This window comes from Vigna radiata, unplaced genomic scaffold (assembly GCF_000741045.1).
Source record: "Vigna radiata var. radiata cultivar VC1973A unplaced genomic scaffold, Vradiata_ver6 scaffold_212, whole genome shotgun sequence".
Taxonomy (NCBI): domain Eukaryota; kingdom Viridiplantae; phylum Streptophyta; class Magnoliopsida; order Fabales; family Fabaceae; genus Vigna; species Vigna radiata.
In genome coordinates, this window is record NW_014543432.1 from 74771 (window position 1) to 84531 (window position 9761).

General features: G+C 39.4%; 1 pseudogene; it reads right to left on the minus strand.

Moving 5' to 3' along the window:
* Positions 1 to 1748: 1748 nt before the first annotated feature.
* Positions 1749 to 9012, minus strand: LOC106754446 (annotated as a pseudogene).
* Between the last annotated feature and the right edge of the window lie 749 nt (positions 9013 to 9761).

The following is a 9761-nucleotide window of genomic DNA, read 5'->3' on the forward strand; positions in this document are numbered from 1 at the left end:
TTTCCTCTCTTATTCTCTCTTAACTACTTTTTAAACATATCATCAACTATCAAATCTTTTTAAAATCTACAATATCTAATAATGATTTTCTCTAAGAATAATATTTCTTTTAATCTCTAAACCCACCAAGATTATATCTCTTATTCTCATTTAACTAATTTTTAAAATAACAACTAAATCTTCTAAAAGATTTACATATTATTATCTTATTAAATATCCAAATTATTTAATTTGCATACTTTTCCTTTCTACACATTCTCTTAATTAATTTCTATACCAGTTAAATAAAAGTAAAATACTTTTTTGCCCCTAGGCAAAAAAAAATATAAAAATAAAGCAATAACATAAAAATTATGTTCTAACAAAAATATAAACTCAAAACACTAATCTCTAAACAAAATCCAAAGTCTCAAAACTACTTTATTTGTTTTTTTCCGGATCTTACACTCATCAGAACACAATTGAGAGAACACAATCATGGTTTGTCGAACGAGGATTAAAAGCACACTACATGCTACAAGCAGGCCACCAATTTCCTGAAGAAATCACCGACATTATTAGGAAAAATCAACAAAAATCTGCATTTGTCATGTTCATCGCTATAATCGTGATAATTATGAATTTGATGTTCAAGAAATTTCAACACCTCACCAATATCGTCCTCATCCAATTTCCTATAAGGTCAGGCTAAATGAATGATGGTGTGATTGTGGTCACTTCCAAGCTACTCATCTCCCATGTCATCATGTCATTGTCGTTTGCGCATATTCCCATATACCACTAACCCAAGTAATCGATCCAGTGTACAGTCTTAACAACATTTACAAGGCATACGAAGTACAATTTCACCAAATCCAAAATGAAGATTATTGATCTGCGTATACAGGACCAAACTTCATACTAGATCCTCACATGCGACGCAAGGCATCCAGAAGACCATCTACAAATAGGATTCGTAATGAGATGGATCAATCCACTTTAGATCAACCGAAAAAATGCTCTTACTGTCGCAACGAACGTCATCATAGGGGAAATTGTCCATTTCGTCAATAATTATTTATTAATCTTACCATTTTTTAATCCAATGAATAATTAATAAATTACTATAAATATTTCTTATAAATTTTGTTTTAGCTTTTTATTTTGTTTTTTGATTTAATAAATTATAGTGACAATTTCTTTTTGTAAGACACAAAAAAAAGAAAAATGTCTACAACAAAAAAAAAAATCCTTCAACAACCAAACACTCTGATAATCGATTACAACAAGGTCGTAATCGCTTACCAGAGAGTTTTTGCCCACTGAACACACTGGTAATCGATTACAACCACAAAGTCATTTTTGCCTACAAAGGTGAATTCGTGCCCCCTGCACGACTTCAGCACGTTGTAGTTGACTACAGTGCTTGGTAATCGATTACAACATGCTGAAGTCGTTTTTGGGATACACCACTTCAACACTGGTCAAATAAACAGTGTGAAGTCGTGCAGGGGAGGCACAACTTTTTCATTAGAAGTCATCTGAGCCCTACGACTTGCTTATTTTCGTATTTTGCCAAAAATCTGCCTAATTCCATAATATAGCAGGAATTTGCCTAGTTTGGTAAAAAAACCGATATTTAAAAAAATCAAAGTAGAGAATGAATAGATACAAAGGAATTTATGACATATATGAATGCAGAATTGATTTTAGCCTTCAGATTCGAACACATAAGTACATATGAGCATGTACCTCATTTATAGTTTCCTTTAATAGTTCACTTTCCTACAATTAACACGAACTTCGCCTTGATCCCCAGTAAGAGGCTGAATATATCCCATCTTGATGATAGAAATGGCGAAGTCTTGGAAGAAAGCTTGGTTGTCGTAGCTGTACTGTTGAACCACCATTGAAGAGTTCTTGATCAGAGTGAAGAAGTCCATTCTTGTTAACCAAATTAAAGTAGTAGGATACGTCAAACGTCGCGGTTGTTGAGTCCAAAGGAGCAAGGTTTTGGTCACCACCATTTATAGGGCAAATGTATTTGAGATATTGTGCAAAGTCGGGATCGATGTTTGAATCATTGTAGATATGAGCCTTGAAGTTAATGCAACGTGCATATCCATTGGTGTGGCCTCCAGAAAGAACAACAAGATCCTTCTCATCAAGACCATGGTTCTTGAAGTTGGTGATGAGTTCAGATAGGCTGAAAAATGGTGCTGGAATGTTTGCATTTGCTGCTTCACGGCTTGCTGTGGTGGAGTCTCTTCTTCCCAGTTGCACTTCCCAGGTTGGCCCACCTAACTGCATGGGGACATGCACATAATCATTGTTCGCAATTCACAACTTACAACTTGTTTCGTTTACATCTTATTAGAAAAAGGGCAGTGGTTATTTCAAACTCAATTTTCTCTTACTTTCAATTTACACTTTAAAAAATTATTATTTTATTGTAATATTTGATTTATATGATATTATATTATTCAAAGGACAATGATATTATAACAGCTTTTTTTTAACAATTTTTTTATAACAAGACACGTGTCATTATTTTATTGGTTTGTTTGAATTTATTCTAAAAAAATATTTAAAACAGACCAATCACAAACTACCACTACCACGTATGCGTTGTAAAAAAGTTATCAGAAAATAGTTGTTAAAAAGACTTTTTCCTTATTCAAATTTTGTATCAAATCACCTTTTCCTTATAAAAAGGTACGGGCGATATTGCACATGGACATAATACAGATTTGAGGGACTGAAACTTCACACTTATATGTATATATACGTATACATAGAATATTAAATAAAAAATAAACAATATTTTTATAGGTGGCTTGATTCACCTAATGGGATATTTTGATACACAAGTGGGTAAGGGAGCTGATTCTAGGCCCAAGAGGGTGTATAAGAAACCGTTGGGCTGGGATGATTTCATTCACCATTAGTGGATTACGTCTGTTTGATCTTTTTCTCCAATAATGTTGGTTTTCAATAGTTCTAGAATGAGTTGGTTAGGATTTGTTATTATGTTATTTGGCCTGCGTGCCACCTGTCCTAGAGAATATTTTGAGTCATCAGCCTATATGTTTGTACGGTGCATGAGAAATGGGAACAGAGAAGTATTTCATTCCTTACCTTGCTTTTTCTGAGGAGGCAGCCTGACCTCGAATTCAGTGCTTATATTTTTAAGTATCATTTGGTGCTTTCATTGAGCTTTTTCTCTATGGCTGAGGGTACCCGTTTCACGCTCCTTTCTAACAAAATCGATGAATTGCTTTCTCAGACGTCACTTTTTTCTACTTAAATGACCGATATGCATAATCGACTCTCTCTTTTGGAAACTCAGCATACCACTCCTCCTTCTTCCCCGCGCCATCCTCACTCCTCCGATACTACCTCTTCTCAGCGCCACTTCTTGAAACTCGACGTTCCCCGCTTCGATGGTACGGATCCCGTAGGGTGGATATTCAAGATCTCTCAATTCTTTGAGTATCACAATACTCCGGCAGAAGAACGCATTACCGTGGCTTCCTTCTACCTTGATGGGGCTGCCTTAGCTTGGTTCCAGTGGATGTATCGGAATGGTCAGATCCTTTCATGGCCTCACCTCTTACAAGCTTTGGAAGCCAGATTCGCCCCCACTGCGTTTGAAGATCCTAGAGGTAAGCTCTTTAAGCTGTCCCAAACTTCCTCTGTTTCTTCTTACCTCACTGAGTTCGAAGCCACCGCGAATCGCGTCACGGGGTTGTCGCCGCCTTTCCTTCTGAGTTGTTTCCTCTCCGGTCTTACGCCGGAGATCCGGCGTGAGGTGGTGGCCCAACAGCCTCAATCGCTGTCCACGGCGGTCGGCTTGGCCCGGTTACAAGAGGAGAAGTTGTTGGATAATTCTAGGGTGCCGCGACCTAGGCCACTTAACTCTTGGTCCTCTCCACCGTTGACCCGCACCGTTACCGTCGCTCCACCGCAACAACCACCACGAGCTTTACCTCCATTGTTGCCTACTCCTACCCCCAAGACTCGTTACCGCCAATTAACCGAAGCTGAGATGGCAAACCGCCGTGAGAAGGGGTTGTGCTTTAATTGCGATCAGAAGTATTCACGATCGCATCGGTGCCCAGCTCGTTTCTTCCTTTTTATTTCTGAGGAAGATGACCCAGTCAGTGGTTTCCTTCCGGATCCACCATTTTTAGATCGGGTCCCTGAATTAGATACCTCACCTGTGGACTTGTTGGACCCTCCAGCCCAAATCAGTTTACATGCTTTATCCGGTACTGGAGCTCCAGAGACACTCCGATTAACTGGCCACATTGCACTTCACCCGATCCGTGTGTTGGTAGATGGAGGTAGCACACACAATTTCATCCAAAAAGAAGTAGCTACTCGTTTCGGCTTGGCCCAATCCCCTACTGCCCCCCTTAAGGTCTTGGTTGGAAGTGGGGAAGAACTGGCGTGTACACAGGTTTGCCCTTCAGTAGAGTTATTGATCCAAGGGCATTCGTTCCACATTGCTCTTTACGTGCTTGATATGGGCGGATCCGATGTGGTTCTTGGGGCCCAATGGTTAAAGCAATTAGGGCCCATTTTAATGGACTATCAAGCACTCACTATGAAGTTTGTATTCAACCAATCCCTTATTGAGCTTAAGGGAGATTCTGGACTGCAACCCACTTCTCTTTCCCTGCATCAACTCAAACGGGTTGCTCGAGCAGATCCAACAGCCCAGTTTTTCTCATTGGTGGTAAGGCCTTCTTTTACTCCAAACTCACTTCCAGATCATCCTAATCCTAAAGTACGTGATTTACTTTCTTCCTTCACATCACTTTTCTCTAAACCCTCTTCTCTGCCTCCACCCCGAAATACTGATCATGCAATTCCGTTGCTCCCTAATTCACAACCAGTCAATGTTCGGCCTTACAAATACCCGCATTTTCAGAAACTTGAGATTGAAAGACAGGTTTCCAAAATGATTGCCTCTGGTTGGATTCAGCCAAGTTCAAGTCCATTTTCTTCTCCGGTTCTCCTTCTGAAGAAGAAAGATGGATCTTGGCGTATGTGTGTGGATTACCGCGCTTTGAATGCCATTACGGTCAAGGACCGTTTCCCACTTCCTACGGTAGAAGAGTTGTTGGATGAATTGGGTTCTGCTCGATGATTTTCGAAATTGGATTTGACTTCAGGTTTTCATCAAATCCGCCTTCAACCCCCTGATATTCCCAAGACAGCTTTCCGGACTCACGATGGACATTACGAATATTGTGTAATGCCATTCGGATTGTGCAACGCCCCGGCAACATTCCAATCTACCATGAATGATATTTTCAGGCCTCTATTGCGTAGGACAGTTATTGTCTTCTTTGATGATATTTTGGTATTCAGTGCTGACTTTAATCAACACTTGACTCATCTGCGCCAAGTATTCGAGATTTTGGCAAGTAATAGTTTCTTCTTGCAACCTCACAAGTGTTCCTTCTTTCAGACACAGATTGCATATTTGGGGCATATAGTTTCTAATGGGGGAGTGTCTCCTGATCCTGGAAAAATTGAGGCTATGGTTAAATGGCCAGTCCCTACCTGCACCAAAGGGTTACGTGGGTTTTTGGGTTTGACCGGTTTTTACTGGAAATTCGTTCGTCATTATGCAGCCATAGCCCAACCTCTGACTGATTTACTTAAAAAGGGGCAATTTCAGTGGTCCACCCATGCTCAGAAGGCTTTCGACTCTCTGAAATCTGCCATGACCAGCATCACAGTCTTAGCTTTGCCGGATTTTGATAAGACTTTTTATGTCCAAACAGATGCATCAGGGACAGCCATGGGTGCAGTTTTGACTCAAGACAATCGCCCAATTGCTTATTTTAGCAAGGTGTTCTGTCTTGGATTGTCTAAGTCCTCCGCATACGTCCGAGAGCTCCACGCCATCACTAGTGCAGTGAAACGATGGCGACAGTATTTGTTGGGACACTTTTTCGTCATTCAAACTGATCAGAGGAGTTTGAAGGAGCTCTTAACGCAAGTCATTCAGACCCCGGAACAACAACACTATCTTGTAAAGTTGCTGGGTTATGACTACGAGATTCAATACAAACCGGGGAGATTGAACGTGGTGGCGGATGCACTTTCGCGATCCGATTGTCCACTTCAGGGTGGGTTACATATGCTCTCTACCCCACAGTTTGTGTTCTTAAATGAGTTGAAGGAATCACAATTATTGGACTCTGAATTCATTCTTATGAGGGATAAAGTACTGTCGAATCCCTCCTCTTATCCTCTTTTTCGTTGGAATGGCGATTTGCTTTTGTATCGTGGAAAGATTTGGATCCGCAACCAGTCCAAATTTATTCCCTTACTGTTACGAGAATTCCATGAGACTCCTGTTGGGGGTCATGCGGGGGTCAGCAAAACTTTGAAGAGGATCAGTGCTAATTTTTTTTGGGGATCCATGGCTAAGGACACTAAGGCGTTTGTTTCTCAGTGTGTCGCTTGCCAGCAGACCAAGTATAGCACCACAAGACCTGGGGGACTCTTGCATCCTTTGCCTATTCCTTCCGGAGTGTGGGAGGATATCTCACTAGATTTTGTGACCGGACTTCCGCCATCTAACGGTTACACGGTGTTATTGGTAGTAGTAGACCGACTTTCGAAGGCAGTCCATTTGGGGGCCCTTAATTCGGGCTTTACAGCTTACAAGGTAGCAGAGTTGTTTGTCTCTATGGTGTGTAAACATCATGGATTGCCAAAGAGCATCGTTTCTGATAGAGACCCGGTTTTCATTAGCTGGTTTTGGTCTGATTTATTCAAGTTCAGTGGAACGCTCCTTCGGATGAGTTCCTCATATCATCCTCAAACGGATGGGCAAACTGAGGTTATGAATCGTACTATTGAGCAATATCTGCGTGCCTTTGTTCATCAAAAGCCAAGTCTTTGGTTCAAGTATCTTCCATGGGCAGAGTACCATTATAACACTTCTTGGCATTTCGGGTCAGGAGTGACTCCGTTTGAAGTGGTCTATGGAAAACCACCCCCATCCTTGCCATCATACATAGAAGGTACTTCATCAAATGCAGGTTGTGATGCTGTCCTTTCTTCTCGGGAAGAGATTTTGTCCCTTTTACGTCGCAATTTGCTTAAGGCACAAAGTCGCATGAAGAAACAAGCAGATTCGAAACGTAGGGAAGTGGTTTTTGAAGAAGGGACATGGGTTTATTTGAAACTTCAGCCATATAAGCAGGTTTCCATTTCTGGTCACAAGTATCATAAGCTAGCCAAGCGTTTTTATGGTCCTTATAAAGTTATTGAACGCATCGGCCCAGTGGCTTACAGACTAGAGCTCCCTTCACCATCCAAAATACACAACGTTTTTCACTGTTCAATGCTGAAACATCTTGAAGGTCCAATTCCTACTCAGTTTGACCTCCTTCCACCTGACTCAGTGGATAGCAATCCCTTGATCACCCCTCTAGCAGTTCTGGATTTGAAAACAGTGCCCATAGATGGCACCCCTACGCGTATGGCCTTGGTTCAATGGCACGGGCTGTCTCCGGATGATACTTCTTGGGAGAAGTGGGATGAACTCAAACTGNTTTATGACCTTGAGGACAAGGTCCTTGTCGAAGGGGAAGGTATTGATACACAAGTGGGTAAGGGAGCTGATTCTAGGCCCAAGAGGGTGTATAAGAAACCGTTGGGCTGGGATGATTTCATTCACCATTAGTGGATTACGTTTGTTTGATCTTTTTCTCCAATAATGTTGGTTTTCAATAGTTCTAAAATGAGTTGGTTAGGATTTGTTATTATGTTATTTGGCTTGCGTGCCACCTGTCCTAGAGAATATTTTGAGTCATCAGCCTATATGTTTGTACAGTACATGAGAAATGGGAACAGAGAAGTATTTCATTCCTTACCTTGCTTTTTCTGAGGAGGCAGCCTAACCTCGAATTCAGTGCTTATATTTTTAAGTATCAGTATCCCTATAAAATGATAAAATTATTCTATGACGTTTCTGTATTACATGTATTAGGCTTTTGACTTTGGTAAGTTATCCCAAGAGGGAAAAGAAATACATTTCATCATATAAATATTTCCCTGTCGACTAATTCAATTCAAAATGGTGTAAGCACAATAAAAAATAGATTCAAGTTGGTTTTATGTCCGGATTTCAATGTTTCATTGTAAAAGTAAGAATTAAGAAATTTTTTTTTAATATTTTATCAATTTAAAAAATTAGTAAGAAAAAAAAAGTGCTATATTTTCAAAAATGTAAAACTAAAAGTTTAATATATTTGAAACAACATAAACATGAATTAGCGCATCCGCTGTATACTGTTATTCAATAATAAACTATAATCTATTAATTTTTATAATAATATATAGTAATTAACGTTTAATTAATTCAGCATTTTGCGTTAAAATTAGTAATAATCAATCCATTAATTACTCACAGCAAAAACAGAATCACGAGCGACAATAGCCAATATGTCTGCACATGAAACGACTGGTTCTCCACATGCTTGGTCCACAGCTTGCTTGATCTCATCCACAACTTCAAATCCTCTTAGAGACTGAATATTTGGAAGTGCATTCTTTTCACTGTCAATGGTGGGTGAAGGGTCCAGAAGAATTGAACCATCACAACCCTGTTGAATCACCGTCACAAAAATGACATGTTAAGGTAATATGCATCAATAAAAGAGAAAGAGAATAGTGGTAGATGTATATGAGCACATGCATAAATTATCAAGGTACATATGTTTGTTTTGTATAACTTAGATATATATAAACACATGCATGCAGAGTCTTACGTTAACAAAACAATCATGGAAGTGCAAGCGTAGCAATGAAGCGCCAATTCGATTCTCTTGCTGCACTGCAGCCTCTACCACACTCTTGATGGTGCTCAAAGCATTGGGGCAAGAGTAATCGTAGTAATTAGGTGTCAACTGAGAGAAACCTAAGGTTGCAACAGTTGCAAACACAAAGGCATGGAGAAGAAGAGAGAAATACCATCGAGATGCCATTTTATTGAGTATTAGTAGTATGTATTGACTGATAAATGCTGAAACTGATATTATGTATTGGAATTTAGCTGATTTTCTATGGCCACATTAGTTTCATTTATAGAGACACCGTGTGCAGAGAAATGAAAATAGCATATTTTATTGCTGATTCATAAAATTTATATACAAATGAACTGCACCATATCATACCTAGTGATGGTGGACTGAGCCTATGAAAAAGACCATTTCACCTCAACGAAGTCTTCATTTGTCGGCATGGATTAGCAGTTAAGAAATTGATTCTAAAATAAATAATAGTTGAGTGATTGATCTAGTCCACTGTATTAGCTGGTAATTTACATACGCACGCCAACGATAAAAGAATTACGACAAAATGGTGTAAACTGGTAAAAAGGGTAATGTTTCGACCGCAAGTCCTTATTGGCGGAATGAATGGACTCACCGTGCGTGTCACTTTATTCCCATTCCAAATTATTGTGTATTTTGAAGTCTTTTCTATATCATTGATTTGTTTTTCAAAAGTGTATTTTAATGTGTTTCTTTGTGGATTGGGACGAGGATAACCGTATCAAAGAGTTCCTGTATCTGTTGAATGTTATTCTTGTTCCTTGCTCCAAATGACCTATTGGTATAGGGAGATGACTTACAAGATACAATCCGACGTTTAAGTTAGAATCTTTCTCTGAAGTCTTAAAATAGTTCCATTAAGGAAAATGTGAGTTTACCTCAAAATGAAATCCCTATTTATAGAGTTCATAAGAATCT